General features: G+C 51.2%; 4 non-coding genes and 1 pseudogene across 4 annotated transcripts; all 5 read right to left on the reverse strand.

The window, feature by feature from the left end:
- Nucleotides 1–2,881: 2,881 nt before the first annotated feature.
- On the reverse strand, nucleotides 2,882–3,058 carry LOC148647810 (U2 spliceosomal RNA; annotated as a pseudogene).
- A 5,239-nt stretch (nucleotides 3,059–8,297) lies between these two features.
- LOC148647811 (U2 spliceosomal RNA) lies at nucleotides 8,298–8,488 on the reverse strand. The gene has a single exon (XR_015926840.1). It is a non-coding gene; the product is annotated as a U2 spliceosomal RNA (small nuclear RNA).
- Nucleotides 8,489–14,079: 5,591 nt separating this feature from the next.
- On the reverse strand, nucleotides 14,080–14,262 carry LOC148647812 (U2 spliceosomal RNA). Its single transcript, XR_015927148.1, has one exon. It is a non-coding gene; the product is annotated as a U2 spliceosomal RNA (small nuclear RNA).
- A 5,215-nt stretch (nucleotides 14,263–19,477) lies between these two features.
- Nucleotides 19,478–19,662, reverse strand: LOC148647813 (U2 spliceosomal RNA). The gene has a single exon (XR_015926902.1). It is a non-coding gene; the product is annotated as a U2 spliceosomal RNA (small nuclear RNA).
- Nucleotides 19,663–27,242: 7,580 nt separating this feature from the next.
- LOC148647814 (U2 spliceosomal RNA) lies at nucleotides 27,243–27,432 on the reverse strand. Its single transcript, XR_015927004.1, has one exon. It is a non-coding gene; the product is annotated as a U2 spliceosomal RNA (small nuclear RNA).
- Between the last annotated feature and the right edge of the window lie 450 nt (nucleotides 27,433–27,882).

Here is a 27,882-nt window from a genome sequence, read left to right on the forward strand (position 1 = left end):
TCAAAAACAGCTATTCTCTTGGCTATATCTCGCAATCCTCTCACATTTATGGTCAAGATATTACTCATTAGCTATTTATGCTGAAGGGTCAGGTCCAAGCCTTCTGGGCTTTTCCCTCACTCTCCTTGATGTAGGCCTGTAGATCAGACCCACACCTAATTACATCCTCTCTCTTCTTACCTTCGAGACCCATCCCTAGGACTTCCCTTCCGCTATGGTCAAAAAATGGCTTAACACTACTAAACTGTGTAAAAATATCCTTAATTTTCTCAAACCCTTTAGGGTATCTCACCCCCTCCCTATACCATGTGGTTCGTTTTAAAAAAACACTGGTGGTCTCAAGGTCAAGCCTTCAGGAACTCCCCACCTGCTTCACTTTCCGTCGTAAATCCTCATACCTCTTCTGGCGATCTCTTTTAGCTGAGTCCCCAGCCCTTTGAGTTTCCCTGTCCTTAATTAATTCAAACAATGCCTGCTGTGCAGCTATGGCTGTCTTCTGGTCTGTACTTGTTATCCTAATTAGATTCCTTCCCTCTATCTCAAATACCACCCCCTTTTGTGCTAATTTCCCCAAACTAGGGAAAGATGAGAAATCGATCTGGCCCTCCTCATTAATTTTCTGTTCAGACAGAAAATCTGTCGTCGCAGCAACTATGAGTCCTACCAACCCACAAGGTCGCTTACTATGACTGGAAATACCCTCTACCTGTTTCTCAGACTCCCCACTTGTTTGCGGGGCCGTCTCAGCTACCACCTCGGGAGTTGAGACCTCCTCACTACTCTGCTCTCCTTCCAATTTTCTTTTAGCGGCCCCTCCAGACCACTCCATTCCCCCTTCTTTCTCTCCTATAGTTTGCTGAATGGTACTCATAATGTCCTGCATTGCTTCCAGATTTTTAGCAGTCCGAGCTGCAATGTCCTCAACTGCTGTTGAAATCTCTTCCTGGTCTACCTCTGGGTCCAGGGTGGGACTTTCGTTCTCCTGACCCTGGACTTCAGCCGATTTCTGTTTCTCTCCTTCTGCCACTTCTCTGATTGTCTCCTCCGCTCCGTCCAGCCCCTCAGTCGCCTCCTCTCCGTCCTCTGGCCCTGAAACAGAGAGGGACAAAGAAGGCCCAGCAACCCCAGACACGCCCCCTGCCGCTTCCCTGCTTACCGAAGTGTGGCTCAGAGGGCAGTCCTTATACAAATGACCTTCTTCCCCACACAGGTTGCAGGTCTTCTCCTTCTTGCAGCTCGCTCCAAAATGTCCCGTTTTTCCACACTTCCTGCAAACTATTTCTCTGCAGTTTACCGCAAAATGTCCCTCTTTCCCACACCTTCTACATGTCAAAGGTTGTCCGGGATAATGAAGATATCCACGGTTGCCTCCAATATAAAAAGTTGCCGGAGGGTGCAAAAAACCATCTTCCTGTGCACTGATAGTTCTCAGGCGAACTAAATACTTCCTTTTCCCTGTCCAATACCTGTTCCTATCTATCACTTTCGTGCTCTTTGCGATGATGTACACAAATCTTCTTAGGAAGAGTTCTATATCTTCTTCTGGCAAGTAGGGATTAAACATGTGTACCGTTAAAGGTCTGTTCTCTCTTACAAAAAGTGGCTCCACAATATAGTCACTCAGTGGTTTCTTGTCTCGGTTAGCTTTTACTATTTCCCACACCCTGCTACATACAATTCTATTTGACAAGGACAGGTCATATGTCTTTTTTCCTAGGAAATCTTGAAAACAATATACATCCTCTGGGCCTAGATCAAAAAACCCAAGGACTATCTCCTCCCCAAATACTTCTCTATCTCTTAGAATCCTCTCACCAGCTTCTACCTTCTGTACAAAACGAATGGTGTTTCTTAGCTGACCTTCTCTACTGCTGGCGCCCTCTAATGGCTTTCCCGTTGAACTTCTGGCTGAAGCCGCAGCTGCCGCATAGCTTTTCCCTCCTTCCTTCGCATATCCTCTCTCAGCTCTTCCAAGATCTTCACCGGCCAGGGTCCTCCCTGCCGTATCAAAAACGCCTTCGGGAGTCGGCTCCATCCCTCCTTCCTCCCCACTCCGCCGCTCCCTCTGGTAGGTTGTAGGAAATCTTCTTCCGGTGACACTCACCTCTCTCCTCTCCGTCCGTTGCTGCTAACTCTTCCCTTGACTCAGTCCTCTAGTCGCGGTCAGGCCACGTACTACTGGATCTGAGCCAAAAGGCCGAGAAGCGATGCCCGACGCTGGCCTTGGGCGGGCATGCAGGCGTCCGGCTGGCGCGCAGCGGCGCAGGCCAACGATTGGGAGCCCGGTCCGCACGTGGCTGCTGGCCTCACAGACGCCGCTCTCCCCCTCTCTTGCCTGCCTGCTTGCTCGCCTGCCTGCCCGCCAGTCCCGGGCGGGGGCCCTGCTCTTGGATCTCCTGTCAACGGCCAGACAACGACCGCAGCCGCAGGGGGGCGCCAGCCGGCCGGCCTCCTTAGCTTAGGCCCCTCCCACCAGCAGCAGCTGTGCTGAGCGAGCTGCAAGTGAAAGCGGACCGTCGGCACCTGCGGGCAGAGGCAAGGGGCAGTGCTCTCTCGGGACGGACGGACGGACGGACGGACACACACACACACACAAGCCACGCCTGCCTCCCTGGGAAAAGGATGAAAAAAGTTTTTTGGAGGGAAAACGCACGGGAGCTGAAAAGGGGGTCGGCCTGCTTGCCGAGAGAGTCGAGACGCGGGAAACTGCACAGAGGGAGCACGGGAACAGAGACGGAGACGGAGACGGGGAGGGGGGTAGAGAGAGAAAGAGAGAGAGACGGAGACACACAGATGGATGAGACGCGAGAAGAAGGAGCTCCAGTCCACCTCGCTTGCTTGCTTGCTTGCTAGCTATGTCTGTCTTTTCACCGCTGAGAGAAGGTGGTGCACCGCTCCCGGAGGCGCTGCAATACCGGGCCGATGCGTGGAGAGGATGGAGCAAGCTCCTGATCCAGCTCCCTGTTCCAAAAATCCGTTTAATATGTGGTCCCCCGATGGGGGACGTATCAGATATTAAACTGATAAGAACAGATTTTTTTTTTATTACAAAATTCATCACAATCAACACATAATCACAACAACAATGTTCTCCATAACAAAAATCAAACTCCTGTAAGGGAACAAAAAAACAAGCTTCAATACACACATCATTACCCTAACCCCACCCCTTATTCAAATGAGCACACACCCTTCAATAACAAAAACTCCCCTTATTTAAAACCCAGGGTCATCCTTTCTTTTCTAAATATCCATTAGGGATTTCCATTTCTCTTTTACTGCATGGTAGCTCCAATTACGCAAATCAGCTGCTATCATACATTTAACATTCCACACAACTTTGTTCCAAACACCCCTCACACTCCGCAACACCCCTTTCTTAACTAACACATTTCTGGCGGCCCACAATTCTAATTTAACACAACTAATCAAAAACCATAAAACAAACGCAGCCTTTTTTGTTCTCCCCCTCCCCCCAACACCATACATTATGGTCGCCAGATTGATTTTGAAACCTGTCTCCAATATCCCAACCAAAATGAACACTTCCCCCACACACTCTGTGCAAAATTACAAAACCAAAAAACATGTTCAACCGACTCGACTGCTTGGCAATCCGCTCGTGGGCATCCGGCCTGCCTGGTAAGCTTGTGCTCATACAAAACGTTAATCATCCTCGCAAATGGTTCTATATATAGGATGAACAACAACGGGGACAAAGGACAACCTTGCCTTACTCCTGAGTTTTGTTTTACGAACTTCCCAATGAAGTCGTTGACCACAACTCTGCTGCCCACCTGTGCATACAAGGTTTTCAACCAACCAATAAATGTATGTCCGAAACCCATTCGCTCCATCACTTACCACAAGAAAGAGTGCGATACTTTATCAAACGCTTTCTCCAAATCTAGATTGGCTAGAATCAATGGCAGATTCCTTTGCTCTGACCACGCAATTACATCTCTAATGAGCTGTAATGACCAGCTAATCCTTCTCCCCTTAACGCCACAAGTTTGATCCTTGCCTACCACACACCCTATTACCTCCCTCAAGCGATTAACCAGTACCTTGGCAATGAGCTTATAATCGGTACACAACATAGTAAGCGGCCTCCAATTCCCCAAGTCCGTTGACTGCCCCTTCTTGAATAACAAGGTCAAGACCCCCTCACGCATTGAATCCCCTAACCTTCCCTTAGTGACGACCTCTGTTGTTATTTCGAGCATTATAGGTCCTAATATGTCCCAAAATGTTTTGTAAAATTCTGCAGGCAAGCCGTCTAATCCTGGTGCCTTCCTATTTTTCATCCCGGCTAGTGCTTCTTTAAGTTCTTCCAAACTAATAGGCTTTTCCAAGAAACACCTACCACTCTCCGACACCCGTGCAGAAATACACTCTAACACAGCGGACTCCGAAGCTTCTCCTAAAACTTCCCCAGAAAAGAGCTCCTGATTGTACACATGGACCGCTTCCAACATGCCATCAGTGTCCTCCACTATCTTATCAGTACCAACACGGACCCCGTTCATACTTCTTCTATTTTGAAGCTTCCTCACCTGCCTGAACAGAAAGGAGGCACATGTCTGTTGCTGCAACAGGGAATCAATACGGGCCTTGAACAAAAAGCTTCTAGCTCTTTGCCTATGGTAAGCTTTCAATCTGGCCCTAACAACTGCAATGTCCTCCATATCTACCTCCACCCCCTCATTAAGCTGCGTGTAGAGGTTATTCAGTTCCTGCTGCAAGATCCTCCCTTCCTTCACTTCACTCCTCCTGCGATTTAGGTTGTACTCCCTTGTGAACTTTTTAATTCTTTTCTTAACTACCTCCCACCAATCCAGGGCTGAGATGTAGCTCTTCTTCGCTCCCCACCACTCATTCAGCTTGGATTTCATACCTTTAATATAAGCTTCCTCACTCAATACCTCCACATTCATTCGCCAAAAGCCCCTGCCATACAACCTGTGCTTAAGATGCAAATCAACCACAACGATGTCGTGGTCAGAGCACCACACCAGCTGGACAGCAGCTTTCTCCACTGTCACTTCCCTTGAGGCGAAGATATAATCCAGGCGTCTTGCAATACCTGCTGCGTTCCTCCAAGTCGCCACCCCTGCCCCAGCTGCAACTCGGGAAAAACAATCCACCAAGTTAAAACGTGTCAAAAGCACTCGCAGCTGCTTCCCCCCCGCATCCTCCCAGCTGCCAAGATCAACATTGAAATCCCGCCAATGACAAGTGTTTTGTTCGAAGCACACAGCGGGTATAGCTCTTTAAAAAAATCTGCCCTCAAAGAGCTTATAGCAGGGGCATACACCGAAATAAGCCTAAAATTGTTACCAAAACACACATCCACACTCAAGGCCCTCCCAGGCACTATTACATTGCATTCTTCTACAATCATATCGTGATTACCAAATAAAACCCCCACACCCGACGAATGTACCCCACCCACACTCCACCGAGACCCACCCTTGTCCCATTTCCTCGTAAAAGCTCTAACATCCTTGTCGTTCTTCAGGTGCACTTCCTGCAGGAAACACACATCAAAGTTTAGGCTTTTCAAGGAAAAAAACACAGCAGTTCTCTTCACTCTGTCTCTCAACCCCCTCACATTTAGAGTAACCAGCTTCATCTCGGATACAAATTAGGTCTTCTCTTCCCATCTCCTAATAATCTTCATAGCTGCGATATACGCATCCCTGACTTCCGACTCCTTTTGCCCATACACATACAAACGAGTGATATTTCTAGTGTTCCCATCACCTTCGATCTTAACCCCCAGATGAGACCTTAAAATACTTTTAAGCGCTCCGGCCCGATTAGGAAACTTTACGCTCCCGTCCCTCCATTCACAGCTTTTCAGAAAACCCGGAGATGCCTCTAGGTACTTCACTATTCCGTCTTTTTTCTTGATTGCCCCTACCGCAAAGGCCTCCTTTGCCATGCCATCATTGTCTCGCCACTGTTTCTCAATGTCCCTCAAAAGAAGCTTTTTAGACCCGATTTCTGCGTGCGTCTTCCCATACAGCCGGAAGCGCTGGATCTCACTCCCATTGCGCACACAATCGTATCGAATGTCCTTCCTTGATATCTCCTGTTCCTCAAAATCAGTGGGCCACAGGACCTTACCACCCCCCTCGTCCCATTTACAGAGCTCTACAAAGTCACGGGGAAGATCTGAGTCTAGCCAGAGGCCTTCCTCTTCTTCTTGCCTTGGGACTGCACCTGCCTCTAAGACTTGGGTGAAAGAATTGCCGCTTCCGTCATTAGGACCTCCAGTTTCGGGGACAAATGGTGTACCAGTGGATTCTGAGGAGCTGCAACCACCAAGTTCACCTTGTCCCTCTACCCAGACCTCTCTTTCCTCTTCCTCCTCCTCCGAGCACGGAGGGGGCTGGAGCCTCAGAAACCTGCCTACCACCCGAAGGTGGCTCCTCTGGATCTCTGCCCGCTTTTTTCACAAAAAGTTCTTCAGACACAGCTGCCTTCCTTTTAACTGTCTTCTTGGAGGTCGAAGCACCATCCTCCTCCTCTTCCTTCATTCTATCCCCCCAGCCTTCCTGTAGGGCCATGCCCCCCATCTCATCCACCGCATCTTTTAAAAAAAACAGTCCAGGTGTATCAAAACTGATGTCCTCTCCAGATTGACTTATTTCCATCTCCTCATTTCCCATCCGCCCGCCATTGTCTCCTGATACACCTTCCTCAGCTGCCTCCTGTTCCACTGGTGGATCTACAGCTGGGTTTCTCAACACACCTGTGTCAGTTGCCTCACTCCCAGAGTCCCCTTGGCCCGCAGACGCAGCTTCCCCATCCTTCCGAAGCCCGCTTATGGCTGCAGAATAGCTCCCAGCCCTTCTCGGGCACTCCCTATAAGCATGGCCTTACTTTCCACATAAATTGCATTTAATGTCCTCTGTGCAAGCAGACGCCACATGCCCAATACCTTCACATCTTTTGCATACCTGCACTACACAGTTCAGAGCTATATGACCCTCTTGCCCACAGCGCCTGCAAGTGAGGGGCTGGCCCGGGTAAAACAAGTACCCATTGTTTGATCCAATCGTGAAGGTAGCTGGCGGATGAAGCAAACCATCACTTGCCTGTGCACTGAACCTGAATCGCACTCGGTACCTTCGTCTCCCGTTCCAGTATTTCTTCCTATCGAGCACTTTGACCCCTTCGTCCTGCACATCCACAAAGCGCTTAAGAAAGCTCACAATGTCCTCTTCCGCCATATAACAATTAAACATGTGCAACGTTAATGTCCGCAGCTGCCTTGCAAATAAAGGCTCAACGTAAAAATGCTTAAGCGGCTCCTCATTCCGATGCTCATTAGCAATAAACCAAACTTCACTGCATTTAATGTCAGAAATCAAAGAGAGGTCAAATACCTTTTTCCCGGGAAAATCCTGAAGACAGTAAGTATCCTCCGGGTGCACACCCAAAGCCTTCTCTAGAACCACGTCCTCAAAAGTATCCCTGTGAACAAACTCCTGGATCCCATCATCCTTCAAAACAAACCGGATTGTATTCCTCAGCCTCGCCTCCCTGCCGCTCGGTCTTCTCTCCATCCTCTCAAAATGGCTGCATCCTCCTCCGCCACGTAGAAAAAGGTCAAAAAAAGCTCCTGCCTAGCCTATAGGCAGGCCTGGGGAAAAAAAACCCTCACCTTCCCTCCTTTCAACTGTTCCCACAGCCGCGGTCAAGCCACATTTTTTTTTCCTATAAAATATACTTTATTCCAAAAAGAAAACATCTCACACATCATCACTCCACATAATTAAAACAACGGCGGAACGGCGGTGATTGTCCGTTATCAATCTTTGCAAGGTGGGCGGATTTGCAAGGGAGGGACAGGGACGCGCGCCCGCACACACGCCTGCCTGCCTGCCGAAAAAAAAGAAAGATAAGGTGGATATACTAAGTTTTTTGGAGGGAAAATGCCCAGCTGTCGAAAGGGGCCCGCCTGCAGGGACGGACACACACACACACACACAAGCAAGCAAGCAAGCCACGCCTGCCTCCCTGGGAAAAGGCTGAAAAAACTAAGTTTTTTGGAGGGAAAACGCACGGGAGCCGAAAAGGGGGCCGGCCTGCTTGCCCAGAGAGTCGAGACGTGGGAAAGCGCACAGAGGGAGCACGGGAACGGAGAGGGCGAGAGAGAGACAGACACAGAGACACACAGATGGACGAGAGACGAGAGATGAGACCCGAGAAGAAGGAGCTCCAGTCCACCTCGCTTGCTTGCTCGCTCACTAGCTAGCTACGTCTGTCTTTTCACCGCTGAGAGGTGGTGGTGCACCGCTCCCGGAGGCGCTGCAATACCGGGCCGATGCGTGGAGAGGACGGAGCAAGCTCCTGATCCAGCTCCCTGTTCCAAAAATCCGTTTAATATGTGGTCCCCCGATGGGGGACGTATCAGATATTAAACTGATAAGAACAGATTTTTTTTTTGTTTTTATTAGAAAATAGTACAAAAAATTCTTAACCTGTTATTCTACCCACCACCTTAGCACCACGTGATCAAGTCCTTCCACCGCTCCTTAACTGCTGCAAAACCCCAGCGTTTGATGTCCCATCGAATTCTTCTTGCTACGTCTCTCTACCTTCTGGAGGATGCCTGGGACTGTTCCTTCTATGCCGTGTCTGATCAGCTCTGTTCGTTCTTCCCACACACAGATCTTAATGAGGCTGATCAACAGCCATAGAAGGAAGCGTGTGTTCCATCTTCGGGAAAGGAGCCGAAAAGGGGGCCGGCCTGCTTGCCCAGAGAGTCGAGACGCGGGAAAGCGCACAGAGGGAGCACGGGAACGGAGAGGGCGAGAGAGAGACAGACACAGAGACACACAGATGGACGAGAGACGAGAGATGAGACCCGAGAAGAAGGAGCTCCAGTCCACCTCGCTTGCTTGCCCTTTCCTTTCATTACCAGGGCTAGTGACAGGGGAAAAACCAGACCCACCTGCTCAAGTAGGTGTCGGCTGGACCTCCACACCTTCTGTGCAAACCCGCACTCCCAGAAAACATGATGGACTGTCTCTTCCTCTGTGCAGCCTTGTCTCGGGCACTGGCTCTGTCTGGACAGGCCATGTGAGTGCATGACCGCCCTGACCGCCAGCCGACCCCATATACCGAGCCAGTTCATGTCTTTTAACCTATTGTCCAAGCCCTTTGGTTGGGCCTGCTGCCAGGTGTCCCTGGGCACACCCAGGATCGCTGGCCTGTCCTCCACCATGATTGTTTTGTACATTACTAAATGGCTCAGCGATGTTGTTCCGTCCCGTACCTCCGGGTGTGCCCGCAGCCACTGCACCGCGTGGCGGTAGTGCAGTGGGAGTCGCTCGGCCTTTGGGGTCGTGTTGCTCCAGGCGGCCAGATGTCTCATGTGTGCCGAGAGCCAGAGGCTCACGAAACGGCTGCACAGATGAGGCGGGTTGCTGTGCAAGACCACGCAGAGGCTTGCCACGGAGGCGCAGTCCAGCTTTGTCGGGAGGTCCAAAATTCCCCTGCCACCATCTTCAACAGGCCTGCACATGTCTTTCCTTCTGATGCGCTCGTACGAGTGGCCCCACACAAAGGTGAAGACGGCTCGTATGAGCTCCTTCCTTTTCCTTGCTGGTAGGGGGTACACTACTGCCAGGTGGAGAAGAAGGGGCAGGATCTCCACCTTCAGCACCAGCGCCTTTCCGATCCATGTCAGCGAACACCGCTGCCAAAGGCCCAGCTTCTGATTGACCTTCCGGAACCTGGCCTCCCAGTTCAGTCCCGAGGGGTCCAAGGTGTGAAAAAGGACCCCCAGGAGGTCCAACAAGAGTTCCAGATAGATGACGTACAGCAGGGGCGATAGAGGACAGCCCTGTCGCACACCACACTTTACTGGGATACTCCTCCCTACTGCTCCGTTGACACATACCCGGGACTTCGCACCACTATATAGTGCTTCGATCCACCTGACGAATCCGTCAGGCAGACCCTTCTTCCGCAGGAGTGCCCACAGGATCCCATGGTGGACCCGGTCGAATGCCTTTGCCTGGTCAAGACTCACCAGCATGAGCGGCAGGCCTCTGTCTTCAACCCAAGCGATGGTGTCCCGGATCAGCTGCGGGGTCCAGCTGATCTTTCGGCCTGCCACGCCACATGTCTGGTCTGCTCCTACTAGCGTTGGCATCACCGTTCTCAGGCGGCCGCCCAGCACCCTGGCTAAGATCTTATAGTCAGTGCACAGGAGCTAGATTGGCCGCCAATTGCCCAGGTCCGCCTTGTTTCCACCCTTGTAAATCAAGGAGATGACCCCGGTCCTCATGGAGAGGCCCAGATCACCACTGTTCAGGGCCTCATTGTTGACCTGCACCAAGAGAGGCTCCAGTTGACTCCAGAAGGTGTTATAAAATTCCGTTGGTAGGCCATCGATGCCAGGGACAGTGCCCTTCTTTAGTCCAAGCATTGCTGTTTTCAATTCTGCCCCTGACACTGGCCCGACCAGAGTGGAGGTGTCTTCCGCCACCTTTCCCACACCTTCCAAGAAACTCTTTGATGCTGAAATCGATCTCCTTCTCTTGGAACAAGGCTGTGTAGAACCCTGTGGCACACTCCAGCATCCCGGGTATGTCTGTAGCTGCAGTCCCGTCTTCGTGCTGGATACTATCGAAGAGGTTTCGCTCCTGCCGTCTCTTCACAGCGCTGAAGAACTGGGGCGAGCATCGTCCTTCCCCTTCTCTCCATACTCCCCGCAACCTGAAGAGGAAGTCCTTCGCTCTCTGCAGCCACTTGTCTCTCAGCAGGCTCCTGACATATATAATCCTTTCATTGTTGAAAGCGCCCCCCTGGTTCAGCTGCTCGTACAGCGCCTCGAGTTCTTCTTGAAGTCGGGTACACTGGCGTTCCTCCAGACTCCGCCGGATCCAGCAGTAACGCCTGGTTACCGTCGCGAGAGTCTGTTTGCACGATTCCCACCAGTGCACCGCAGAGCTGAAGAGTTCCCTCCTCTTCTCGAAGTCTCTCAGCACCGACTCGATCTTCTTCCGATATCTCGCCTCCTGCAGGACTTGCTTGTTCAGCTTCCAGTATCCAGGCTGGAAGCCGGGGTCCTCAACACCGAAAGAGATCGATAGCAGCCGATGGTCCGAGAACCAGGTAGGGGTCACTTGCCTGCTAAGGATTTTCCATTTAACAGTAAGGAGGATGTAATCAAGTCGTCGGAAGATCCCTCTTCCATTATCCCAAGTATGGTGTGCAACATTTAGAAACCCGTCTCGGAGGCTAAAGTCTGCTATCAAGGACCTCAACTGGTGAACTCCCACGCCGCGTGAATCTCCCAGGTCGATGTTGAAATCGCCGCCAATGATCAGCTCTCTGGTAGTATACAGCAGGGGTTCCAGATCTTTCAGGAAGGCACCCTGCTGACGTCTGTCTGCTGGGGCGTACACATTGATTAACCTGATCTTAGTTTTCCTCCAGATCCCGTCCACCACCAGCAGACGACCCGGGATCGCTGAGCTGATCGACTGGACGACGAAACCTGGCGAGCCACAAAGGATGCCGACTCCAGCGGAGTTCACCCCTCCAACACTCCACCACGAGGGACCCTTCCTCCACTCCCTCCGAAAGGTCCTCACGTCGTTGAGGTCCTTGAGGTGGACTTCTTGTAGGAAGACCACGTCCAATTGCCTCTGAGACAGGTATTCAAAAACCGCCGTTCTCTTGTCCCGCTTCTTCAGACCCCTCACGTTGACTGACGCCGCTGTGAGGGTCATGGCGGGTCCTGTGGGTTTGCGTCACTCTCGGGGGAGCTTGCCGCCCCTGCTGTACTTACCGAAGTGTCGTCGGTGGACATATAGCCGACTTCCACAGGGCTGTACATGTTGTCTTGCTCGGGGGTAGGCGTGTCCGGCTGGCAAGTGACCAACGGGCTGCCGTTCTCCGTCATATCCTGCGCCACTGAATAGGTGCTCATGGTTGTTGGTCCTGGTCCTTGTCCAGGGGGAAGGGAACTGTCGTCGCTGTCCTGCTCCGAATCACTCGAGGCGGACAGGATCTCTAGCTCTTCTTCCATCCCTTCCGAGTCCTCCGATTCTCCCTTATTCCCGTCCTCATTTTCCCCCTCGGCGGTCTTCTTCTTCTCCCCCGTTCTCTTCTTCATCTTTTTCCTCTTCTCCTGCAGGGGTACCGCCTTCTTCTCCTCCACTGGGGCTGGAGCTGCAGGTGCTCTCTTCACCACCTGCGCCCAGGTCCCTTCGTCCTCGCCAACCTGTCGGGATGTTCCCGGCTGCTCATTGTCCTCCTCTGTCTGTCGGTCAGCCTTCTCCCGTTCCTGTTCCTGTTCTCCTCCCCCTTCCTTCTTTCTTCCACCAGGGCCTCCGCTGCCCGTTGGTCTCTCTTCCGCCTCCCTGTCCTCCCCTGCCAGCCTTCCACCTTCATGCTCTGCCCTGTTGAAGTCCGCGCTCCTCTTTACGCACTGCCGGAACAGATGCCCGGTGTTGCCGCACAAGGAGCACTCCTTCACAGGACACTGCCGGGTTGAATGCCCCCGAACGCCGCACTTCCCACAGTTCACTTCCTGGCACTCCCCCTCTCCATGTCCAGTCCTACGACACTTTCGGCAAAACTCTGGCTGATTCCAATAATAAAGGTACCCCCTACCAGAGCCGATGGCGAAGGTGGCCGGTGGGTGGGAAAAGCCGTCCGGTGATCTTTCATCCCGTCGCAGCTCTACTTCATACCTCCGCTTACCGGTCCAAACCTTCTTAGTGTCTGGGACGACAATTGGACCATTCTTCACCTCAACATATCGTCGCAGGAAAGTCGTCACGTCAGCATCCGAGAGGAAGGATTCAAACATGTGAAGCACCACCCACCGTTTGTTGTCCCCCTGCAAACCACCAACCTCGTACTCGCGCATCTTACCCTGTTCAATGACTTCCGTGCATTTCTTGACAGCCTGTCTGTAGATCCCCACGCTCACAAAGGTGACATCAAGGAATTTCTGTGCCCGGTTCCCCTGCACACATTTCAGATCAGACACACTCACCCCCAAAAGGTCGAACAAGATGTTGTCCTCTATTTCTTCCCGCCCAGGCATCTCCGTCTCCAGCTTCCAGTTGAGCCGGATGGTCCACTTCACACTGGGGTCCTTCCCGGCCCTCCTCCGTTCCCCGGGGTCCGCAGCCATTTTGGAGCGCAGCCTTTCGGCTGCAGTGCAGCCCACTCACCACTAGTGCAAAAGAGTCCGAAGACCGCAATCCAAAGAGAATCCAAATCCAATCCGAGTTCAGTCCACAGGAAATCCAAAAGCGTTGTCCTTGATAAGGGTGTCCTCTGCTCTCTCTCCCTCGACCCTGGATCGTGCCAAAAGGCCGAGAAGCGATGCCTCCAAAGGCGCGGACCGACGCGCGGGCGTTCCGCTGGCGCACAGTGGCGCAGGCCGACTCCTCTGGAGCCCGGGACCCGCGCGGTTGCCGGCCTCCCTGCAGCCAGGGGCCTGCCGCCAGACTCTGCTCCCCCTCTCTCTTGCCTGCCTGCCTTCCTGCCAGTCCCGGGCGGGGGCCCTGCTCTTTGATCTTCTGTCAACGGCCCGACAACGACCGCAGCCGCAGGGGGCGCCAGCCGCCCGGCCTCCTTAGCTTAGGCCCCTCCCACCGGCAGCAGCTGTGCCCAACCGGCTGCAAGCGCAAGCCTAGCGCCAGCAGAGGCAAGGGGCAGCTCTCTCTCGGGAGGGAGGGACGGGGATGCGCGCGCGCACGCGCACACGCCTGCCTGCCTCCCTGCCTGCCTGCCGAAAAAAAAGAAAGAAAAAGGTGGATATACTAAGTTTTTTGAAAACGCCCAGCTGTCGAAAGGGGCCCGCCTGCAGGGACGGGGACGGGGATGGACACACACACGCAAGCAAGCAAGCAAGCAAGCCACGCCTGCCTCCCTGGGAAAAGGCGAGCACGGGAACGGAGAGGGCGAGAGAGAGACAGACACAGAGACACACAGATGGACGAGAGACGAGACCCGAGAAGGAGGAGCTCCAGTCCACCTCGCTTGCTTGCTCGCTAGCTAGCTACCTACGTCTGTCTTTTCACCGCTGAGAGAAGGTGGTGCACCGCTCCCGGAGGCGCTGCAATACTGGGCCGATGCGTGGAGAGGACGGAGCAAGCTCCTGATCCAGCTCCCTGTTCCAAAAATCTGTTTATGTGGTCCCCCGATGGGGGACGTATCAGATATTAAACTGATAAGAACAGATTTTTTTTTTTATTATACAAAATACAAAATAAAACACCAAAACTTCAAATACATAAATCCACAAACACAGTCGAAAACAAAAACTACTACACAGCTAAATCAAAAGGTATCATAATCTCATCCCTTATATAGACACAACCCACCCCAATACAATTCCCATGCTCAAAAACCAACCCACAATTAACATCAAGCAGATATGCGTACATAAAATAAGCAACCTACTTGAAAATACACAAAACATGATTTACAACCCCAGCCCTATTTACATGATCCCGCCCCTTATGCAAATTGCCTGCCACCCCCAAGTTCACCCCAATAGTCTTATTTACAAAATTACAAGAAAATTAAAGGTTCTAAACTATTTCCAATCCCAGATATCCACTATGGATTTCCATTTCTCCTTTGCGGCGTGAAAACCCCATCTCTTTATGTCCCCTTCTACCAACCCTCTCAAATTCCATAAAAGCCTTCTATATAACCCATCTACTGTACAAACAGTTCCCCTCTTGACTAACAAATTCCTGGAATTCCATAACTCAAACTTAATTAAACTAACTAGCAGCCATAACACAAAGCTCTTAGTATTTGCCCTGCCTCCCACCTTCAGCCCATATAACACAACCGCAGGAAGCACACAGAAAGTGGAGGACAGACTACTAAACAAAGTTTCACATTTGTTCCAAGTTCGCTGAGCAAAATTACAGTCCCAGAACACGTGGCTGATCGACTCCACCGCGTGACACCCGGCTCTTGGACACTCCTGCTGCTTTGTCAGCTTGTGCTTAAACAAAACCTCACGGACTGCCAAACGACCCCAAGCGGATAGCCAGTTCAAGTCCATTAGGTGGTGCTGTAGCCCTCTGGGCTGGACTCGCCGCCATACCTCGTTGGGGACGCCTCCTACGAGGCTGGCCTCTTCAGTTTGGGTTACTGCAGAATAGAGCCGTCTGTGGTTAAGCAGGACCTGGTGATCTTTAAGCTCAGGGCGTTGTTTCAGCCAGTGTGTCGCGTGTCGATAGTGCCATGGTAGATCGTTCCCATGAGGCAAACTGTTGGACCACTGAGCCAAGGCGCGCACGTGACTAGATAGCCAGAACCTAACAAAATACTGAAAGGGATGTGAGACTGGGGAATGCAGAGCTATACACAGGCCAGACACATATATACAGTTTAGTTTTACAGGGAAGTTGGGAACTCCCCGTCCGCCTTCTTCCACTGGGCGATACATATCAACTCTGCGCACATACTCATATTTCCCCCCCCACATGAACATAAAAACCTCCCTTACCAGATATCTGTTGAAGCGCGCGGGCATGGGATACACCGATGCCAGGTAAACCAGCACAGGCAGAAACACCACTTTCAGGATCAGGACTTTACCTACAAAGGACAGCTGCTTGTTCTTCCAGTGCGTCAGCTGCAGCCTAGCCTTCTCCAGCCTCTGGGACCAATTGCACCAAGCAGCATCCTGTGCCGTGAATAACACCCCTAGGATCTTAAGGGGCCCTTGACAGATGCCCAGACCATGTGCCGGTCCCAGTTGTTCTTTCCAGGGCCCGAAGAACTTGATCTGACTTTTCCCTCTGTTTAGCTTTGCCCCTGACGCGAGGGAGAAGTTCTCGAAGACGTCCAAGGCTGCCTGTAGGCTAAGGTAAGAGCTGAGGAATAAGGTAACATCGTCAGCATATAATGCCACCTTAACTCTTTTTCCTCCACTCCCAGGTACGAGGATCCCGTCAATGGATGGCTCCTTCTGGACTGCCCGCGCATAAGGTTCCATATATAGTGCAAAAAGTAATGGGGACAGGGGGCAGCCCTGATGCACACCGGACTCTTGGTGAACAAGTCCTCCCAGGTGCCCGTTCACCAGTACTCTACTGCCAACCTGTGAATACAGTATTTTTAACCAGCCCAGCATGACAGGGCCGAACCCCATCTTCTCCATCACCCGCCAGACAAAGGCGTGTGAGACATTGTCAAATGCTTTTTCTAGGTCCAAGCTGGCGATCAGCAACGGGACGTTCCTGTTCTCGGACCACGCTATCACATCCCGTACTAGTTGGAGGGTCCAGCTGGCACGCCGACCTCGAACCCCGCAGGTTTGGTCCCAACCGATCACATGGGCTAAGACCCCCTTCAAGCGGTTTACCAGCACTTTAGCGATCAGCTTATAGTCCACACACAGCATCTGTAGCGGCCTCCAGTTTTTAAGGTCCGTTGCAGGCCCTTTCTTATACAACAGTGTGAGGATTCCCTCCCTCATGGACTCACACAAAGCCTTCCTACGAAAGATTTCCTCCGTCACCTGAAGTAAGATTGGCCCTATGATATCCCAAAACGTCCGATAAAATTCGGCTGGTAGCCCGTCTTTACCTGGTACCTTGTCAGCCTTCATGCCGAGCAGAGCGTCGCCAAGTTCCTGCAAGCTTATAGGAGCCTCCAATTGTTCTTGGGCTTTGACAGGAACCTGTGCTGTAATATTGCTCAGCAGCTTTGCACCCATGGCCTCGTCCACCGTCTTTAGGGAGAAAAGACATTGGTAAAAGCGTCTCACCATTTCCAGCATCTCCTCACTACTAGCTACTATTTTCCCCTCCGAGGTCTGAATGCCAGTCATCACACTGCGCTTCTGCCTCTGACGTATTTGTCGGAAGAAAAAACTGGAGCATGTTTCGTGAGTTTGTATGAACTGCACGTGGGCTCTGAACAGGTAGCTCCTTGCCTTTTGCTCGTGGTAAGTGCGCAGTTCAGCTTTAGCTGCTGCAATATCTTCAGGGCACACTGACATATCCTTATTACACTGGGAGAACAAGGTGTTTAATCTGTCCTGCAGCGCCCTGCCCTTCTGCCGCTCACGTTTGAGCCTTGCTCGGCAATAAATTCTGGACTCCTTTCTAATTTTCTTTTTTAAATGTTCCCACCAATCAATCAGGGGGGTCCCCAGATTCCTCTCCTTCCACCATGTTTGCAATTTGTACCTCATTACCTTGACATTCGTCTTCTCTTAGGTTCTCCGTATTTAACTTCCACACCCCACGCCCAAACTGGTTCTTTAAATGTGGAAAATGGGCCTCTACTAGGGCATGGTCAGAGAAACCTACCGGCAGCACCACCACCTTCTCAACAGGTACGTCCAGTGAGGCGAATACATAATCAAGGCGCTTTACAGTACCTTGGGCGTTCCTCCGCAGAGGGCAGGCTTGATTCCTCTGCCAACGCTCTTATACGCTCTAGCGCGGTGAGCGAGACCCCACCTTCCTCCTCCACACTCCCCGGGACCTCCTCTGCACTCACCGGAGCCTCCGTTTCTTCTTGGCCGTGGCGATCTTCTGCTGAGGTAAGTGCTATTGCCGTCTGCCTGTGGTTCGTTACCCCGTGCCCTTGTTCCTCACCCTCAGGTTCCATCTCCTCCTCGCCAGCGTCAGGGACCTGCGATGCCGGTGCCAGACCCTCTGCTGCATCTTCTGCCTGGTGAACTGAGGTAGCACTTGCTGCCGATGTGCCGCCGGCCACGGCTGCGAAACTCCTACCTTTTTTTGGGCACGCCCTGTAAATGTGCCCAGAAACCCCGCACAGATTACACTTTGGTTCAGCTCTTTACATTAAGGTGCTGTGCCCCACAGTATCACATCTTCGACAAACCTCCACGTCACAGTCAGCAGCATAGTGGCCCCTCTGCCTGCATCGTCTACACGCCAAGGGTTGATCAGGGTAGTACAGATAACCTGTATATGTTCCAATTGAGAAGTTAGCAGGGGGGTGCAAGAGCCCATCCTCAGCACTGGGGTCTGCTCTGAAGCGCACCAGAAATTTCCTTTTCCCGTTCCAGACTCTCTTCCTATCCATCTCCTTGATACCCGTGCCCTGAACGTCAACAAATCTTTTAAGAAAATTAACAATGTCTGCTTCTGGGGTAAAAGGGTTGTTCATATGGACCCATATGGGTCTCGTCTCATGTGCAAACAAAGGTTCAAGGAAAAAATGAACAAAAGGTTGCTCTTGCCTGCGAGCAGCCAAAACAGACCATACCTTCGTGCACTGTTCTGCAGAGTAAAGTGACAAATCAAAAATCTTTTTACCTGGAAAGTCCTGGAGGCAATAGATCTCTTCAGGCTGTAAAGACAAATGCTTGAAAAGGACTTCATCCTCGAAAGCATCCCTCTTGGCAAAATCCTTGTCAGAAGCCTCCACTCGCAGCACAAATCGCACAGTATGCCTTGGTCTTGCGGTCTTGCTTGAAGTCCTCTCCATCTTGCGTAGAGTGGCCGGAATCCTATCCGCCACAAAGAAAAAATCGCCGTCGCTTGAAAAAAGCAGCGCCGTCCACCCCTTCCCTCCTTTGACTCAGAGCCCAAGCCGCGGTCAGGCCACGCACTCAGGATCTTCGCCAAAAGGCCGAGAAGCGATGCCCACAAAGGCGCGGACCGACGCGCGGGCGTTCCGCTGGCGCACAGTGGCGCAGGCCGACTCCTCTGGAGCCCGGGACCCGCGCAGCTGCCGGCCTCCCTGCAGCCAGGGGCCTGCCGCCGGACTCTGCTCCCCCTCTCTCTTGCCTGCCTGCCTGCCTGCCTTCCTGCCAGTCCCGGGCGGGGGCCCTGCTCTTTGATCTTCTGTCAACGGCCCGACAACGACCGCAGCCGCAGGGGGCGCCAGCCGCCCGGCCTCCTTAGCTTAGGCCCCTCCCACCGGCAGCAGCTGTGCCCAACCGGCTGCAAGCGCAAGCTGAGCGCCAGCACCTGCGGGCAGAGGCAAGGGGCAGCGCTCTCTCGGGAGGGACGGACACACACACACACACACACAGACGCGCGCGCCTGCCTGCCTGCCTGCCGAAAAAAAAGAAAGAAAAGGTGGATATACTAAGTTTTTTGGAGGGAAAATGCCCAGCTGTCGAAAGGGGCCCGCCTGCAGGGACGGGGACGGACACACACACACACACACACAAGCAAGCAAACAAGCAAGCAAGCAAGCAAGCCACGCCTGCCTCCCTGGGAAAAGGCTGAAAAACCTAAGTTTTTTGGAGGGAAAACGCACGGGAGCCGAAAAGGGGGCCGGCCTGCTTGCCCAGAGAGTTGAGACGCGGGAAAGTGCACAGAGGGAGCACGGGAACGGAGAGGGCGAGAGAGAGACAGACACAGAGACACACAGATGGACGAGAGACGAGACCCGAGAAGAAGGAGCTCCAGTCCACCTCGCTTGCTTGCTCGCTAGCTAGCTAGCTACCTACGTCTGTCTTTTCACCGCTGAGAGAAGGTGGTGCACCGCTCCCGGAGGCGCTGCAATACCGGGCCGATGCGTGGAGAGGATGGAGCAAGCTCCTGATCCAGCTCCCTGTTCCAAAAATCCGTTTAATATGTGGTCCCCCGATGGGGGACGTATCAGATATTAAACTGATAAGAACAGATTTTTTTTTTATTGCAAAAGTATAAAACTTAAATCAAAATTCCATAAACAGAGTCCAAGACATTAAACATAACCACCATACATCATTTGAAACAAAAAAAAAACAGGATTCAACACAAAATTACACACATAATTCTTACAACAGTACTAAACCCTTCCACCTCTCCCGGGCAGCGTGATATCCCCACCTCTGTGTATCTCTTTTTATTCTGCATTTTATTTCATGTAGCACTCTCTGGTAGACACTGTGCACCATTACTTTCCCCTTTTTAATCAAAATGTCCCGAGCCGTCCACATCTCTGCTTTAATCATACTTATTATCAACCATAGTAAAAAGTTGACGCTGCCCACTTTGCCCCCCCCCTTAATGCCATACAGCACTACTGCCATTGAAATCCTAAAAGATTCGTCCAACAGCATAAAGAAGCGATTACATTTCTTCCAAACTTTTTGCGCAAAACCACATTCCATTAAAGCATGTTTAATTGTCTCAGGACTCTTACATCCCTCTCTTGGACATGTTGCAGACCTTGTCAATTTGTGCTTATAGAGCACTTCTCTAACCGGCAATCTTCCCCACACAATTCTCCAATTGAGATCAATAAACTTATGGTCCAAACCCCGTGACTGGATTCGGGACCACACGGCTTCTTTTCCCCTTCGCTCTGCCGGAACCTTAGTTGTCTCTATTATTTGCTGGTATAAGCATCTGTGCTTCAGTAATATTGAGGTGTCCCCCTTGTCCCAATATTTCTTCATCCACCCTGTTGCATGTTTATAATACCAGGGGAGGTCTCCCCCATGTGGCACCGCATTTGACCATGTCACCAACATTCTCATATGCTGTGCCAGCCAAAATCTCACAAAATATTGATAAGCATGGTTCACAGGCGAGTTCAAAGCAACACACAGGTTTGACACATAGATACAGTCCAACTTCATTGGAAAGTCTGGGACTTCTCTGCCACCCTTTTCTATTTGTCGAACCATATCTACTCTTTTCACGTATTCGTATTTCCCCCCCCATATAAAATGAAACACCTCACCAACTAAAAGACGTCTGTACCTTGCCGGCAGTGGGTACACGTACACCAAATACACTAAAAGCGGTAAAATGTCTACTTTCAAGATTAAAACCTTCCCAACTAGGGTCAGCTTTAACTTGCTCCATAAGCCCAGCTTCTTTCTGACTTCCTTGATTCTAAAGGCCCAGTTACATTGCCCTGATCCCCTCCACAAGAAGTCAAGACCCAAGATCTTGATGGGTCCTGTACATAATCTGAAGCCACTCGTCCACTGTTGTGATATCTCGCCAGAGCCAAAAGCCTTCACCGTACTTTTCTCTGCATTTAAACAGGCGCCCAATGCTCTCGCAAAGACTTTAAAAACATCCAAAGCGAAGGTTAGACTAGATGTTGTGCCTGCTAATAGTTACATCGTCTGCATACATGGTTAATTTGACTCTTTCGCCTCCGCTCCCAGGCAAGATCAAACCATCTATTTTGTCCTCTCTTCTGATTGCACATGCGAAAGGCTCCATGTAAATCGCAAATAACAAAGGCGAGAGAGGGCAACCTTGCCTCACTCCGGCTTTCTGATTGATAAAATCTCCTATCCAACCATTCACTACCGCTCTGCTACCCACTTCGTTGTATAGGGTTCTGATCCAGCTGATCACAATTGGTCCAAAACCTAAGTTCTCCAAAACCATCCATAAGAATTTGTGCGAGACCCTGTCAAAAGCCTTCTCCAGATCTAAGTTAGCCAATAATAGAGGAACCTTCCTCTGTTCAGCCCATGATACAGCATCCCTTAATAACTGCAGGTTCCACTTTCCCGACCTCCCTTTCACTCCACTAGTCTGGTCCTTGCCTATTATACTCGGCATCACCTGAGCTACACGATAGACAAGCGCTTTTGCCATTATCTTATAATCAGCGCATAAAAGCGTTAGAGGTCTCCAATTTTTCAAGGACGTACAGTCTCCTTTCTTAAAAATCAGGGTTAAAATGCCTTCCCTCATAGACTTACCCATACGTTCCTTGCTAAAAATCTTTTATTAGTTCCAAAAGAAAAGGACCTAAAATTTTCCAAAAAGTGCCATAGAACTCTACTGGAATTCCATCGACCCCCGGCACCTTCCCCTTTTTCAGAGACTTCATCGCCTCTTCCAACTCAAGCAGTTCAAAAGGTTTTTCCAACTCAGCTTTCTGTTCTTCTGACAGGGTTGTCTGCAAGTTCCGAAGTATCGTTCCCGCTGCTTCCCTTTCACTTACCTTTTCCGAAAAAAGGTTCCCATAAAAACTAGATACTTCTCGAAGCATTCCCTCTTGGTCTTTAATCTGTCCACCACCAGAGTCAGAGACAGCTTGTATTACTCTCTTTTCCTGCCTCTTTCGAATCTTATTAAAGAAAAAGGTAGAACATGTCTCATTTTTCTAGAAACTCCACCCTCGCTCGGAACAGAAACTTTCTTGCTCTCTTCTCATAATACTCCTTTATCTGTTTGACAAGAGTTGTGACTTTTTCCTCAGTAGAGGGTGCTGTTCCATCTCCACTGTTATAGGCTTTCTCCAAATCCCTCTCAAGATTCTCTAATTCCTCCTTCTCCTCTCTCCTCCTCTCCCTACAGTATTTCCTGGAGATCTTTCCTATCAAAGTCTTGGCCTCTTCCCAGATCTCTACCAGAGATCTGTCGTTCAGTCTTTTATTCAGAAACCTTGTTAAAAACCTTTCCATCTTCTTTATGTACTTCGTTTCTTCCAGAACCGAACAATTTAGTCTCCAGACCCCTCTTCCAAAATTAATTCCAAAATCCACTATCCCAACATTCACAACACAATGGTCAGAGAACCATACTGGAGTGACTTTAACGATTCCCACCTTGATTGTGCTGGATACAAAAACATAGTCTAGTTTTCTACACACACCCCTTGTGTTACTCCAAGTACATCCCACTTGGGGTGGGTTACTCATTTTATGACTGTCCTTCAGATTGTACATTCTTAAAATATGCTTTAGCTTTCGGGCATCTCCATCCTTCTCATTATCGATATCAATATTAAAATCTCCACCAATCACTACAGCTCTGTTTGTCACACATAAAGGACCCAAGTTAGTCAAGAAGTCTCTTCTTTCCCTACATGCAGCTGGTGCATACACACACACAAACCTACCATCTATCCCGTTAACCCTCGCATCCACACACAACAACCTTCCCGGCTCACTCACCCTCACCTCTCCACATTCCGTTCGAGGGTTCCCGAACAGGATCCCTACCCCGGTAGAGTTCACCTTACCAATGCTCCACCTTGAGGGGCCATGGTCCCACAAGGCGGTCAGCGTCTCCTTATCTCTTTCGTCCTTGATATGTACCTCCTGTAAAAAACACACAGTCGGTTTCAAATCTCTGATGTACTCAAAAACAGCCGCCCTCTTAGCCCTATCACGCAGCCCTCGCACATTGATTGTCAATATGCTGCTCATTGGGTAAAAAGGTTAAGTCCAAGCTTTTTGGGCTCTCCCCTCACCCTCTTTAATATAGGCCTGTAATTCTGAACCACATCTAATCACCTCCTCCTTCTTCTTACCTTCGAGGGAAGGCACTTCCCTTCCACTATGATCAAAAATGGGTTTAACACTGCTAAACTGTCTGAGAATGTCCTTGATTTTTTCAAACCCTTTTGGGTATCTCACCCCCTCCCTGTACCATGTAGTTTGCTTAAGGAAAGCACTGGTGGTCTCGATATCAAGCCTCCAGAGGCTTCCTGTCTGCCACACCTTCCGGCGTACCTCTTCATATCTCCGCTGGCCAAATCCCCCGCCCTTTGGGTCTCCCTGTCCTTAATTAGGTCCACCAGAACCTGCTGTGCAGCCATAGCGGATTTCTGTTCCCTACTAGTGATCCTGATTATGTTTTTACCCTCTAATTCAAAGACCACGCCCTCTTGTATTAATTTAACCAAATTAGGGACAGGTGTAAAATCAATCTGCCCCTCCTCATTTATTTTTTGCTCAGACAGAAAGTCCTCTGTTGCAGCAACTACCAGTCCAAATAAGCCACAGGGTCGTTTACTGTGGCCCAAAAAACTTTGTCTGTTTTCCAGTTGCCATACTTGTCTGAGGAGCCGTGTCAGCAACCACCTCAGGGGTTGAGACCTCCTCACTGCTCCCTCCTATTTTTAATTTCCTCTTTGTAGTCCCACCAGTTCGTTCCGCCTCTTCTCTGACCCCTATGGTTTGCTCAATGTTACTCATTAAGTCCTGCATGGCCTCCAGATTTTTGGCCGTCCGAGTAGCAATATCCTCTACTGTTGCTGATCTATCTTCCTCGTCTACCTCTGGATCCGGAGTGGGACTTCTGCCCTCTAGCTCCCGATCTTCCACCGGTTTCTGCCTCCTCCCGTCTGCTGCTTCTCTCACTGTATCCTCCTCTGTTTCCTCTGGTCCTCCAGTTGCCTCCTCTCCCTCCTCTGTACCTGAAACAGAGGGACAAAGAAGGCCCAGCAACCCCAGACACGCCCCCTGCTGCCTCCCTGCTTACCGAGATATGGCTCAGAGGGCAGTCCTTATACAAATGGTCATTCTCCCCGCACAGGTTGCATGTCTTCGTCTCCTTGCAGTCTGCTCCCAGGTGTCCCGTTTTCCCGCAGCGTTTGCATATTAGCTCCCTACAATTAGCTGCGAAATGTCCCTCACCTCCACACCTCCTGCACGTCAGCGGTTGTCCCGGGTAACTGAGGTATCCCTGATTCGCACCAATAAAAAACATAGCAGGGGGATGCAAAAAACCATCTTCTTGATTTCTGGCTGTCCTCAACCGAGCAAAAAACCTGAACTTCCCCGTCCAATGCTTATTTCTATCCATTATTTTGGTTCCTTTCGCTGTTAAGTCCACAAACCGTTTCAAAAATACTTCAATGTCCTCTTCGGGCACATAAGGGTTAAACATCTGAACTACCAGCGGCCTGTTTTCCCTTATAAACAAAGGTTCCACAATGTAGTCACATAATGGCTTCACATCCCTTTTAGCTTTGGCTGTCTCCCATACTTTGTGGCAAACCGCTCTGCTGGTCAAAAACAAGTCATAGGTCTTTTTTCCTAAAAAATCCTGAAAACAATAAACATCAGTGGGGCTCAGACCAAAGACCCCATGGATTATATCATCTCCAAAAATTTTTCTATCTCTCAAAACCCTTTCTCCAGCTTCTTCTTTCTGCACAAATCTGATTGTGTGTATCAACTGACCTTCACGACTGCCAGCACCCTCTAGTGGTCTTCCCGCCGTACTTCCAGACGCAGCCGCAGCTGCCGCATAACTCCTTCCTCCTTCCTTCGCAGGTCCTTTTCCAGATCTTCCACGGTCTTCTCCGGCCAGGGTCCTCGCCGCTCCGTCTGGTAGGTTTGTAGGAATCTTCCGCCGTCGCCGATGCTCTCCTCTCTCCTCTCCGTCCGTCGCTGCTTTCTCTTTCTTTGGCTCAGTCCTCAGACCGCGGTCATGCCACGTATCCTTAGATCTGAGCCAAAAGGCCGAGAAGCGATGCCCACAAAGGCGCGGACCGACGCGCGGGCGTTCCGCTGGCGCACAGTGGTGCAGGCCGACTCCTCTGGAGCCCGGGACCCGCGCAGCTGCCGGCCTCCCTGCAGCCAGAGGCCTGCCGCGGGACTCTGCTCCCCCTCTCTCTTGCCTGCCTGCCTGCCTTCCTGCCAGTCCCGGGCGGGGGCCCAGCTCTTTGATCTTCTGTCAACGGCCCGACAACGACCGCAGCCACAGGGGGCGCCAGCCGCCCGGCCTCCTTAGCTTAGGCCCCTCCCACCGGCAGCAGCTGCGCCCAACCGGCTGCAAGCGAAAGCCGAGCGCCAGCACCTGCGGGCAGAGGCAAGGGGCAGCTCTCTCTCCGGAGGGAGGGAGGGACGGGGACGCGCGCGCACGCACACACGCCTGCCTGCCGAAAAAAAAGAAAGAAAAGGTGGATATACTAAGTTTTTTGGAGGGAAAACGCCCAGCTGTCGAAAGGGGCCCGCCTGCAGGGACGGACACGCACGCACGCACGCACGCACGCACGCACGCACGCACGCACGCACGCAAGCCAGCAAGCCACGCCTGCCTCCCTGGGAAAAGGCTGAAAAAACTAAGTTTTTCACTCCCTATAAGCATGGCCTTACTTTCCACATAAATTGCATTTAATGTCCTCTGTGCAAGCAGACGTCACATGCCCAATACCATCACATCTCTTGCATACCTGCACTACACAGTTCAGAGCTATATGACCCTCTTGTCCACAGCGCCTGCATGTGAGGGGCTGGCCCGGGTAAAACAAGTACCCATTGTTTGATCCAATCGTGAAGGTAGCTGGCGGATGAAGCAAACCATCACTTGCCTGTGCACTGAACCTGAATCGCACTCGGTACCTTCGTCTCCCGTTCCAGTATTTCTTCCTATCGAGCACTTTGACCCCTTCGTCCTGCACATCCACAAAGCGCTTAAGAAAGCTCACAATGTCCTCTTCCGCCATATAACAATTAAACATGTGCACCGTTAATGTCCGCAGCTGCCTTGCAAATAAAGGCTCAACGTAAAAATGCTTAAGCGGCTCCTCATTCCGATGCTCATTAGCAATAAACCAAACTTCACTGCATTTAATGTCAGAAATCAAAGAGAGGTCAAATACCTTTTTCCCGGGAAAATCCTGAAGACAGTAAGTATCCTCCGGCTGCACACCCAAAGCCTTCTCCAGAACCACGTCCTCAAAAGTATCCCTGTGAACAAACTCTTGGATCCCATCATCCTTCAAAACAAACCGGATTGTATTCCTCAGCCTCGCCTCCCTGCCGCTCGGTCTTCTCTCCATCCTCTCAAAATGGCTGCATCCTCCTCCGCCACGTAGAAAAAGGTCAAAAAAAGCTCCTGCCTAGCCTATAGGCAGGCCTGGGAAAAAAAACCCTCACCTTCCCTCCTTTCAACTGTTCCCACAGCCGCGGTCAAGCCACATTTTTTTTTCTTATAAAATATACTTTATTCCGAAAAAAACACATCTCAAAAAGAAAACATCTCACACATCATCACTCCACATAATTAAAACAACGGCGGAACGGCGGTGATTGTCCGTCATCAATCTTTGCAAGGGTGGGCGGATTTGCAAGGGAGGGACGGGGATGTGCGCGCGCGCACACGCCTGCCTGCCTGCCGAAAAGAAAGATAAGGTGGATATACTAAGTTTTTTGAAGGGAAAACGCCCAGCTGTCGAAAGGGGCCCGCCTGCAGGGACGGGGACGGGGACGGGGACACACACACACACACACACACACACACACACACACACACACACACACACACACACACACACACACACACACAAGCCACGCCTGCCTCCCTGGGAAAAGGATGAAAAAACTAAGTTTTTTGGAGGGAAAACGCACGGGGGCCGGCCTGCTTGCCCAGAGAGTTGAGACGCGGGAAAGCGCACTGAGGGAGCACGGGAACGGAGAGGGCAAGAGAGAGACAGACACAGAGACACACAGATGGACGAGAGACGAGACCCGAGAAGAAGGAGCTCCAGTCCACCTCGCTTGCTTGCTCGCTTGCTACGTCTGTCTTTTCACCGCTGAGAGAAGGTGGTGCACCGCTCCCGGAGGCGCTGCAATACCGGGCCGATGCGTGGAGAGGACGGAGCAAGCTCCTGATCCAGCTCCCTGTTCCAAAAATCCGTTTAATATGTGGTCCCCCGATGGGGGACATATCAGATATTAAACTGATAAGAACAGTTTTTTTTATGTTTTATTAGAAATCAGTAAAAAACAGTGCTTTAAAAGTTTACTCTACCCTCCACCTTTACACCCACGTGATCAAGTCCTTCCATCTTTCACGTGCCGCGGCGAATCCCCATCGGAGGACGTCCCACTGGATCTTCCATAAGACGTCCCTCTTGACTCGCTTCAAGATGTCCGGCACTGACCTCTCCCCCCCGTGTTTGACCAGCTCTGACCTCGCGTCCCAGACGTGGAGCTTGGTCAGGCTGATCAGGAGCCACAGCAGAAACGCCGCATTCCATCTTCGGGAACCAGCCACGCCCTTCATCACCGTGTTCAGCGTCAGGAGGGACCCCAGGCCTACCTGTGCGTACAGGTGCTTGCTGGACCTCCACACCCTCTGCACGAACCCGCACTCCCAAAAGACGTGGTTGACGGTTTCTTCCCCTGTGCAGCCGTGCCTCGGGCACTGGCTCTTCTTTGACAGTCCGTGCGAGTACATG

The sequence above is a fragment of the Lepisosteus platostomus genome, chromosome 15 (assembly GCF_059453375.1).
Source record: "Lepisosteus platostomus isolate fLepPlt1 chromosome 15, fLepPlt1.hap1, whole genome shotgun sequence".
Lineage (NCBI taxonomy): Eukaryota > Metazoa > Chordata > Actinopteri > Semionotiformes > Lepisosteidae > Lepisosteus > Lepisosteus platostomus.